Genomic DNA, 11,625 nt, shown 5'->3' on the forward strand with positions numbered 1-11,625 from the left:
CCAAATGTCCCCACCTGTTAAATCCTACAGATCTTTCTGAGCAACACCATGTCAGGATACTGATAATGAAAACAGACTGTGCTAGCACCTATTCATGCTTTCATGGATGCTGATTTATACTGATGTTTGTAAACTGCAATTCAAACTGAGAAGTCAGATTAATTTTTCTTGTAAATATTTGCAATCTGCTACTTCGATAATTGCTACATCCACATTTGGATATATTTATAGTCTTCTAACAACATACACAGGCTCACTTACCATATTGCAATAAAAATAAAAGCATATTTAAAGCCCAAATCCAGTATAACAAAATATGCCTTCATAGTCTCACACTAGCCCACACTTGGCCATTTGTAATTTTTTTTAAAAAAAATTTCTCACCCAATTTTATTGTGTGTGGCGATGCCTGTTCCACATAAACAAATAATGCAGTCCCTTTTCCTCCAGCAGACACATATCTTTCTTTAGCATTGGGTAAAACTGAACTGTGATTTTAGTTCTATAATAACTTCAAGATTGTCCTGTTTTTCTTTAGTTTTAAGCACAGAAGTAAAGCTGTGCCTGTTTCCATCTCTCCAAATTAATAGCAAAGAGAGCCTTTATTTCAAAAGTAAAAGCATACTTGAAAAGTATCACAGAAAATGGCAAAAACATAAAGAATGAATGGATAGAGACAGCATTAAAGATGTCTCTTTAATAACTTTTTACAATTTTAACCATATGAATAAATTACCTAAAATATAAATGGGATGATTTTAAAATAATGTGATAAAAGTTCAATAATAGGCCATGCATGGTGGAACATGCCTGTTATCACAGCGGCTCAGAAGGCTGAGGTAGGAGAATCACTGGTTCAAAGCCAATCTCAGCAACTTAGGGAGGCCCTCAGAAAGTGTATCTAAATTGAAAAATTATTTTTTAATTAAAAATTAAAATTAAAGAACAGGGTTGGGGAATGTGGATCAGTGATTAAGTGCCTCTGATACTATATATATATATTTGGTATTTATACTTATTTATATATTATATTTATTTGTATATAGATTTTATATATATTCAAATATATATATAAAACTGTTAGGTGTTATATATACTAAGGATGATAATTTCAGGTAATTATTGGCTAGCAAATAAAGGTTTGCTATTCACATGGGTTAACATTCGACATTGAAAATAAGGAATGTAGGCCATAGTTTATAGTCCATGAAGACCTGCTCATATAAGGAGAAGTTTTAACTTTACTCTTGTTTTGCCTCTTTTGCTTGCATTATTAGAAATACTTGTAATTCATGAACTATTTTTTTAGGTAATTTTAAGACATTTAATTTGATGATGGTTAGACAATTATTAGCTAAAACTAGGTAATTTAATAAATATGTAACTATAATGTGTGCATATATACATATAAATTACAGTAAATGTGCAATCTGATAAAGATGAATATATGAAGGTACTGCTTTTATTTTTTACACTATTTTCACGATAACCTACATAAAATAAGTATCGCATGAATATTTGCTCATTTACAATCCATATATTTAGTATAAAGAGTATAATTTCTTAGAATAAATAAAGATTAAGAAAATACTATATATATATATATTATAATTTTAGAACTTAAATTTTAAAAGTTTTAAGAGAAAATGAAAAGAAACCAGGATCACATTATAGTAACATCATGTTTTAAAATTAATTTGAAAACCTAAATCTCTTTTGGAATAAATAATAACTTGGAGATGCTATCTTTGTAAGATATTTTTTTCCAATAGTAATGCTGTTTGGAGAAGGTATTAAAACAATTTTATGGTATCTCCCATTCAGCTGGAATATTACTTCTGAGTCTAAATTCTATGAGATTTTTATTTCATTTAGATTTAAAACACTTCATCTCAGAAGTTTAAGATTCTTTTCATGACTATAAACACACACAAACATACATATATAAACACATACATACATTTAGACATATATACTAATTTAGTTACTTAATTTTCTATTTAAAGAGCTAATTAATTTTGTCTAAGAGATATTTTATACTTTCAATAAATATTTATAATTTCAATTGTTATATATGACATAAGATTAAATAGTTAAACTACAAATTATAGAGTGCTTTTTTGCATTGACTATCAGCAAGTATAAGGAAAGTATTCTTTCAAAATGTTGAATATGCATAATGGTATAATTTTATCTGAAAATAATTCTGTTTTTATTTGACTCTTTTTAAAATCTGACTTTTGGAGACATTAGAATAAGAACCATCTGTTGAAATTTTCTTTGTTAGAGTACTGATTCCAGATTTTGAGTTCACAAGAACTCCTTTTAAACATTATGTGTATCATCAGTCTGTATCTAAAATAGATCAAGAAGTTGAGTTGTAAGCTCTGATTTTCACAATCATTATGCAATACTGGACTCACATTGTCTGTACTGCTATAGATTAATTATGGCATTAGGGGGTTACATGTCAGAAAAAATAACAAATACAGGAAACTACAGAGTAAAAACTATTTATAAGAAATGTTGGTAATATACATTTCTGCAACATACTGTAAGTTTACCACTTTAAATCTGTCAAGTACAGGTAGAACTCATGGTCTCACCCAGTCGGGATGGGATGAAGGGATCCTGATTCACCCATGAAGGAAGGATGACATGTCACCATGGAATTTAGTCACTTATTCATATAAAACTGATATCTTACCAGTTATCTTACCAGTTCAGTCTTCAATAAGCACCATTTAAAAACAGGAAAAAAAATAATAAAGGTAACTTCCTTCATTATACTTTTGCTTTAATTTTTACCATTTTAAATCATGGTATTACTGAACATTTTATCATCTTGCTGAAGGTTAGTACAAATATCTGATATCTAAGTGGCGTTAAACAGCTTCAAACCTCTTTGTAAGATATTCTTTTTCCAATAGTGCATGTGGCTTGAGTTGTTTGGAGATTTTCTATTCTGTTCCTAAGGAAATAGATTGGATTTTTAGCTGACTAAGACTCCAGAGACATTCATGATGCAGAGGGTGTCCCCTGAAGAAGTTTTTGAATTGTCTTACTTTTATTGCATTTTGAAAAATCATTCTTTCAGGAGGCTGTGTGGGGGCTCTATGATCCTGATTCTCTCTGCCATAAATCAATTTTCAGTAATGCTATTTAGAAACCTTTGAGCATGTGATGCTCCCCAATGTGTAGAATACCTTCGAAGAGCATAAAATTAATTGAGAAATATCCTGCACACTGTCACAGTTGCACTACTTAATAAGATGAGCCCCTTTCTCTGGAGAATCAGCAGCATTCTTACATGCCCGGGGTTTCGATTACCTGAGTTGAATCTTCGGCTGGAAATGAAGCATAGCAATTGTATCAGGAAAATTACTTCTCAGATAGAGAAATCTATTGCATTACATGTTGTTCCTGCTCTGTGCTACTTGATTTATATATAATTCTACCACAATATGTACCACATTTGTTCTTAAGCAGTGTTAGTTAATCTTTATAAGAAATAAATCTACATGGAGTTGAGAAGTTCCCAGCAGTATGAGTTTTCCATGGAAAATATTTTACTGTCCATGATAATTGAGAGTTATGTTTTTCTATAAAACTAATTTTCTCAATAGAATATGCAAACCGTATCTCCACAATAACAAAATACAAATACAAAAACTGCTTTTAGGAATTGCAGCACTTTCTACTGACATTTTCTTCATAGGGAAATAAAAAGTAGGAAAAGGGATTGCACTTGGGTAAGTGAACACCTGATGGTGGAGAGGGTTGCAGATCACTTTCTCTGTATGATACAAGCCCTTGTATATTTTCAGATATTAGAGCTAGGTGAACCTTGCCTATTGTCTACCTATGCTAATTAGAATTCTGATGCTTAACAGGGCTCCCAACATCCTTCTGGTGAGATATTACCCCTTGCCCATTAGACTCTCATTATCAAAAAGACAAAAGGTCAGTGTCAGAAAGGGTGAAGAGAAAAAGGATCTCTTATACATTGCTGTGGGAATCTGCATTGGGGTACCCATTGGAAAACAATATGGAGTTCCTCCAAAAAGTTAAAAATAAAACTAGTGTATGATCCAGCAACCTCATGTCTAGATATGTATCCAAAGGAAACACAGTTAAAATGTCAAGGAGATATCTGTGCTCCTATTTTCAAAGCGGGATTAAATAAAATAGAGAAGACATATTATAGCCTAAGTATATTGATGGACAAAAAGTTACAGAAAATGTGATATACACACTCCATAGTATTATTGAGCCTTTAAAAAGAAGAAAATTCTTTCATTTGCAAAAATTAATGATGAACTGGAAGTTCGTTATGCTAGGTGGAATAAAACAAGCACTGAAAGACGAACCTGCGTAGACTCATATATATATAAAGCAGAGAACAGAGCAGTGTTTGCCAGAGGCTGTCAGAGGGCAGGAGGGGAAGAGGAATGGATGCTGGCCAAATAGTCCAAAGTTTCACTGGAATAAGGTAAATAAGTTCTGTAGATCTACTGTGCAGCCTGGTAACTACAGTTAATAGTCAAGTATTGTTTAGGAGAAAATTGCTCAAAGGGAGAAAAGTCAGTGCTTATTGAATGTCTGAAATGTCAGAGAGAGAATAGTCGGTGCTTATTGAATGTGCATATTTTATACAAATTTTATTAAGTAATTCAAACAGCTATATGAATAGTTCTTTTGTTACACCCACTTGAAGAAGACAGCAAGACACAGAAAGCTGAAACTGTGTTCCAAGTTTAACCAGCAAATGAATGGTAGAGGTGGAATTCAGAATTGAGCGCTTGGATCACAAAGACTGTGTTTATTCCTAAATATTTTGTCATCTAAGGTAGACATTTAAAAATGTGACTCAAAACATTATGGGAGAGCATTTGTTTATGAAAAGAGAAAATGAGTTCTTAGTGGAAGTACTGAAAGGAAAAATGAGAATACATTTTTTAAGTATCAAGGGTAACTAAACCAGTCATGTAAATTTTCAATTATTTGGGTTTTAAATGCTTACTGGTACTATTCAAAAACTAAACGTGTCATGAAATCACTATGATATTATTGCAAAAAGCATGACCATTTTCAATATGGAATTGAATTTCAGCTTTATCACTCCCTGTCTGAGCAACTTTCAGTGTTGGGTCTATTTTTTTAAAGAGTATGAAGTGAGAACATCTTTTGAGAGAGGAGGGAAATAAATGTATGACTACATCTATTAGCCACAGAATACCAGAACAAAATAAGAAATAACTATTAGAAATTAAAGAGTGAAAACATGTATCAAGACTGTGGGCAAGATAAACATGTAAACTTCTCGAAGCGGGCTGTGTTGAGAAAAATTCTAAGATATTTTTCTTATTCAATTTATACCATTATCTAAAAACCCCAAGAAAAACGCAAGCATCCAATTTACTACAATGCTCCAATTAAGAATGGATTTACCAGACATCTAATACAATAAAAGAAAACTCAGTGACTTTTGTTCATTTCTTATATCCAAGTCGCTTGTGCAGAATCAGAAATATTAGCTAATTTTATCTCACTCTTAATAATTTAAAATATAAATAATAAGCATTTGTTTTAATTAATAGTAAACATTATGTTTATTAAATGTCTTCATTCCTGATGCATACATTAAGCTCTCACTTTTGATTCAGAATGCACATATGCACCTGGTTATATCTTAAAGGGGTCATATTGGATATATGGAGTACTTTGGAGAAACTATGTTTTCTCTCTAGGAAAAGAGAATTTTAAAATATATCAATTTTATTTTGGATTCAGATTGAAGCTGGGGTTTACTTTTTTTAATTTTTAAAAAAATTTTTATTGTTGGTTGTTCAAAACATTACATAGTTCTTGATATATCATATTTCACACTTTGATTCAAGTGGGTTATGAACTCCCATTTTTACCCCATATACAGATTGCAGAATCACATCAGTTACACATCCATTGATTTACATATTGCCATACTAGTGTCTGTTGTGTTCTGCTGCCTTTTGAAACTTGCAAACTTTATGTGGATTTCACTAATTGCAGGATAGTAAGTATGCAGAAAATAAAAGAACCCTGGGTACAGAAAAGAAGAGTTCCAAGGTATAGAAAATTATAGGAGGTACTATGAGCAGACTTTGAAATCAGTTCTTGAATGAATAAAATTTCAATCTGCTGTAATGATTACTGACAATGATAAAATATTTTTCTTGTCCCTGCCAAGACAAGCCACTCCTATTAACTCCAACCTCAACTTCCTTGCTCTGTGAACCTACCAGATTAGTCATTACTACAGGTGCTTTCCTACTTGCCTAGTCTGTCATTCTTTCAATTTAATGTTGACAAATTGCAGCAGATTTCAATGTATAATAAAGTACAAGGAGGTTGGAAGCAAAATTATGATGTAATTATTTAAATTGTGAATAAGTAAAAGCATACTTTCCTTACAAAAAGTTTCTAGACCTAAGAGGAAATTTATGATAAAGACCTATTGAATCACACCATCTACCAGTGATGATGACTTCTTATATTAATTATACTGTAAAATAGCTAGATATTCATATAACTCAAAATCTGTTATTCATTTGCTGTTCTATTTTTATGTGTTTACAGTGAATACTTCATTTCAAAAATGCAAATATATGCATTGCTAGCGTACTGTTCTGCAAATGGCTGTTTATATTTTCTAGCTACTTGGAATATTTTCAAGAACCTTTATTATCTTAGACACTTTCAGAATATTTTGAAAGCTGGAATAAATTGCTAAGAGCCCAGGGCATCTAGGAGTTGTCTGAAGAGGGACTCAAAATGAAGAATTTGCATGGATATTTTAAATTAATTACCATATAGAATGTAATTAAAAGGTACCACTTATCATTTGAAGAGCAGTTAGAAAAAATATGAATGTATCCTTTATATGACTACTCCTCACCAAAAAAAAAAAAAAAAGAAGAAGAAGAAGAAGAAGAAAGCAAATCCCAGAGGCTGATGTTAGAAACTAACAGAACTTTTGAAATGGCTATTTCTAAACACTGGAAAGACTCTTTGGTGGTTATCTTCTAACAGAAATAAAATTATAACTAATTGTAATCTGTTGGTGGTTTTGAATGACATATATCCTACTGAATTCTGAGCACATTTAAAAAATGTTTATACTAAAAATAAAACTTCATCTAAAAAAAGATGTTTTGAGGGCATATAGTACTTTCAATTTGAACCAGAGAAGATGCTATTTTTAGGTCTCTTAAGTCTTCAGTGGCATTTAAGATATGTTAACAGAGAAGCAGAGAATTAAATTATTTGTTCTTTATGCTCAACTTAAGAGGTCTAAGCAAAAATTCCAAAATAAAAAAAAGGTTCAAAATATGAAAACTTTCTGGTTCCAAACATTTCAGACAAGGTATATTTTACTGATATTTTATTTTGAAAGGTCATTCTACTTCATTATAGCTCATTAGTAGGCATGGAGGATTCAGTAGTGGAGAGCAAGGTTCTCTTATCAAGGTGAGACAGGCTGATGAGTTGGCTCAGGGATGAGGCATGGGAAACAATGGATTTAAAATACATCTTGAACTTACTTCAGACCAGAGATGGAAAAAAAAATGCTTTTTGTAAGTCTCCAAAACATATTTCTAATTTCCATACATAAGGTGTGTTGTTCATTTGGTTTTGAATCATACAATAGTCAGACTGTGATGTATTCCACTGTTTTAGAGAGATGCTGAACATGTGTGCTTGTGGCTTGATTCTTAAGTTTAGAGATCTTGATGGCAAGTTGTGAAAAGAAATGAAATTCTACCCTGATATCTCAAATTTTTAAATTTATCACACGACTGATCCCTAATTGCATTAGGTAAAATTTTTCTTTCTTCATTAAAATTCCCTCATTTTTATTCAACTTTTAAAAAACATTTATCTAGTTTGAATTAATTTTACTTTTTGTGCTTTATTCTTATATTTATCTCTTTATCTCTTTTTCTGTGAACTAGGTGATAAATATAGGATAAATGATTTTTTAAATAAACTTAATTTCTTCCTTTTAAAATTTTATAGCAAATTGACAATTAATTAAAAGATTAAAAAGTGATGGTATGATTTACAAATGCAATGTGAAATAATTAAATCAAGTCAATTAACGTACCCATCACTCACTTATCATTTTTTGTGTTGAGGATATTTGAAATTTACAATACAGTATTAACTATACATACCACTATATATACCACTCTGTGTAACATCTAAGTTAAATAATTTCTTAAAGAAAAAAATGTAAATGTATTAAAAATCAATTTTACAGTATATGATTACTCAGAATAACATTATAGATAAGGAAAATACCTCAAAACCAAATAGGCAACATTCCTTTCTTGTAAAAGCATCAGATTCTTCCTTCTGTTTTTAATAACTTTCCTGTACAGTAGATGTGAACACCTGAGATAATTGTTTTGTTGTCTACAATGTATTTTCTTTATTTTCTATATTTAAATTCAAGGTCTTAACTTAGAAATTCGTGCTCGTAATTATAACAATTTTATTACATCTAATTTTACTTTTCAGAATACTCTTCTGTATATGCTTTTACTTCTATAATTTTGAGAAGGGTGTGATATTGAAGCCATTGTAATATCATCTTGTTATTCTCGTAGGATGTACAACAAGCCAAAACTTGTTTTAATTTTTCACAGAGGACAGAAAGTAAATAAATTAGCTTATAGATTTAGTTAATTATTCAACTTTGAGTTAATGTTTCTATTTTTGTTCTATTTTCATTTAAAAATTTGAAAATAATATTGCCAAGTAATTATTATGTCTACACTCTTTCTATATGTGTAAATGAGTTATTGTAGGCTTCCTATTTAAAAAAAATTGCAATGTGTGATGAACTGAAACTTATTTTTAATCAGTGAAACCCATGATAGAAAATAACCAGTTGACATTCACAGTATCGGGATGCTTAGCTTTCCAATGATATTCTAATATGCAGTACAAGAAAATAAGTAACAGGGTGACTTTAATTGACTCAGCTCTTTCCTCTCTTGCTTGCAGTTCTCAATCACAAAGTCAAGTGCAACATCCTGAAAGAAGAAGGAAATTCTGGAACCACACACGGACTGAGTCCTCTTTCTTCCTAGAAGCGGGAGTTTCACATCACTTGCATTCATTTAACCAAGTGGCTCCCAGCATGTGTAACCGTGATGAGTGTTTTGGGGGCCCTCAGCTATTAAAGCAATGGAAAACATAAAGGAGATTCCATCCTCCTAGGGCAACTTTTCTGAGTCTTGGGAGACCGGCTCACTATGGATCCCAGGATTCTGCTTATCCTTGATGCATATTCATGAATAATGAAACTGTTCCACAAGACTTACAGTCTGTGTTCTGTCTCACTGGACTCAGGAGTTTGGTAGAGAACTTTTGCATATACTATATCAGTAAAACAACCCTGGAAGCACAATGTTATCTCAAGGGATCATAAATCCCTGGCTCATTAAGTCATTCTGAGTTGATCTCATGTTCAGCTAAAGTTAGTTTACTATTTAGAATTGTGATAATCACAATTAAAAACCTAAGCTTTGTTTCATAGTCTTGATAAATATACATCTTTTTCTCTAACCATGGTTAGAGAAGATCACAAGATAATAGAAGTTTATTGGAGGCTTATCATTACAAATCTTTAGCTGGATGTTCTTTCATATTATCTAATTTAAAAACACCTTTTGGCAAAGAACAGATACTCTCATATGTAAGATTGTTAGAGTTGAATTAAGCATTAAGAAATCTCATTCCCATTTTGCTAAATGATGTTTTAGTACATAGGAAAGTCAAACATATTCTGTCACAAATTTCCATTATCATATTTGATGATTATCTATTTGTTTTGTTGCCTGTTGGGTAATACAAATATTTATATTATTTATCTAACTTTAAAGATCCATAATGGACAACTATTGTGGTGTTATATGGGAAGTTGTCTGGTCAAACGTTTAAAGGTAATTAAGTTTTTTTGCATGTGGAAGTTTCCTATACAGTTAGATTATCTGGATAAATAGAGTGGATTAATCATATGATTAGTTTCTTTCTTTTAAAAAATGGCAATCAAATAATACTAAGTCACTGAAAGTTAGAAGCTTATGATGAACAAAACTATTAGAAGGACCTCGTGAACAATTTAAATTTAATATTGCACTTTGGTAACTGGATGGTAAAGCAGTGAATATTGCAGCTGGTAGTGGAAGAAGTAGCCTAGGTTGGTCTAAAATATGCAGCATCTCTGAAGCAAGATGTTTTCCCTGCCAAAAGTCAGAGTCTAAACACTGCAAGATACCAGCTATCACTGAGGTTAATAGGAATAAAACATGGAACTAAATTCATAATGATTAACTGAAATTTTTCATAGGAGTTTACTCTTTTTCCTCTAAGATTCACACCTTACATATGACATTCCAACATTAACCTTTAGGCAGGATAACTTAGAATTCATCCAAAGAACTGTAGAGGTTCCAAGGTGATATGATTGCTAGCACCTGGCCTTCCCTCATCCCTTCTTATCATTTGCTTCTTATCCTATACCAGGAAAGCAAAGAAGAACAGAAAACAAGCTCACTCGTACCCAGAGCTGCCAAACAGCACTGGATTTTCTCATTCTTACACAGTCCATGAATGGAGAGAAAACTTTCTCTTAACATCTGATTTAAGTTGTCACTCTGAGAAATTACCCCGACACTCAGATAATACAAGTGATGGAGGAGAATGTAGACCAGAGGCAAAAGACAGAGGCATTCTGATCTATATGCTCAGAGAATTTTAAGAGTTTTTGCACCTAAAAACAACAAAGGACAAATTTCCTAGAAAGAAACAAAGATCCAGAAACTTAGAAATAAATTTGCAAAATAAAATAAAAAAATTTTCAGGTACTTTGGAAACCAATCACAGAATATTTTCCAAATATCAAATAAACATTAGAGAAATAGGGAAATACGAAAGATAAGAGGCAAACCACATTGAAGTATTATGTAAAATATCTGAATAAAATGAGTTCTAGAGAGAGAGAGAGAGAAGTTAAGAAAATTAACCACCCCTCCTACCACCAAAGGAAGAAGTCTTTTTGAGAGAGCTGCAGTATAGGAATCTCCTAATTGAAAGGGCCAAGTGAGTGCCTGGCATTCATTAACTGCTCCCTTGGCACCCGGCACTGCGCTAAGGAGTTTACACATAAAATAAAATCATTAATCTTCACAACAACACTTGAGGTGAACGTGATCATCACCCAATTTATTGTTGAAGGTACTTGGGCCCAGGGAGTTTATGTGGATTTCCAAAAACTCCACAGTAAATAAATGGCACAACTGGATTTGAACACAGCTCAACTAGCTCCAGAGCCTGGGCCCTATACTATCTGCCTTTTATGTATTTCTAAATGTGGCAGAATTTGTACAGAGGCTAGTTTTCACTGCAGTTTTAATAGTTTGGAAGACATAGTCTTTTATTCAGTCAAACTTCAAAGCAAATATTAAGGGCATTGCATTTGGTGGGACAGAAGAGAAAGATCATATTTTCTGGTCAGCTCAAAATGAGTGATGCTGTGATTCAGTTGAAGTAACATGGACCTCATGGTTTCTTCAA

General features: G+C 31.9%; 1 long non-coding RNA gene across 1 annotated transcript in view; it reads left to right on the forward strand.

The window, feature by feature from the left end:
- Positions 1-9,366, forward strand: part of LOC124094832 (uncharacterized) — a 31,493-nt gene extending 22,127 nt beyond the window's left edge. Inside the window, exon 2 of the long non-coding RNA XR_006852343.1 lies at positions 9,052-9,366. This is a non-coding gene — a long non-coding RNA (uncharacterized LOC124094832). The remainder of the gene's footprint in view (positions 1-9,051) is intronic.
- The last annotated feature ends 2,259 nt before the right edge of the window (positions 9,367-11,625 follow it).

Source organism: Marmota monax, unplaced genomic scaffold (genome assembly GCF_021218885.2).
Source record: "Marmota monax isolate L192 unplaced genomic scaffold, Marmota_monax_Labrador192_F-V1.1 WCK01_AAM20220418_F8-fsc00040, whole genome shotgun sequence".
Taxonomy (NCBI): domain Eukaryota; kingdom Metazoa; phylum Chordata; class Mammalia; order Rodentia; family Sciuridae; genus Marmota; species Marmota monax.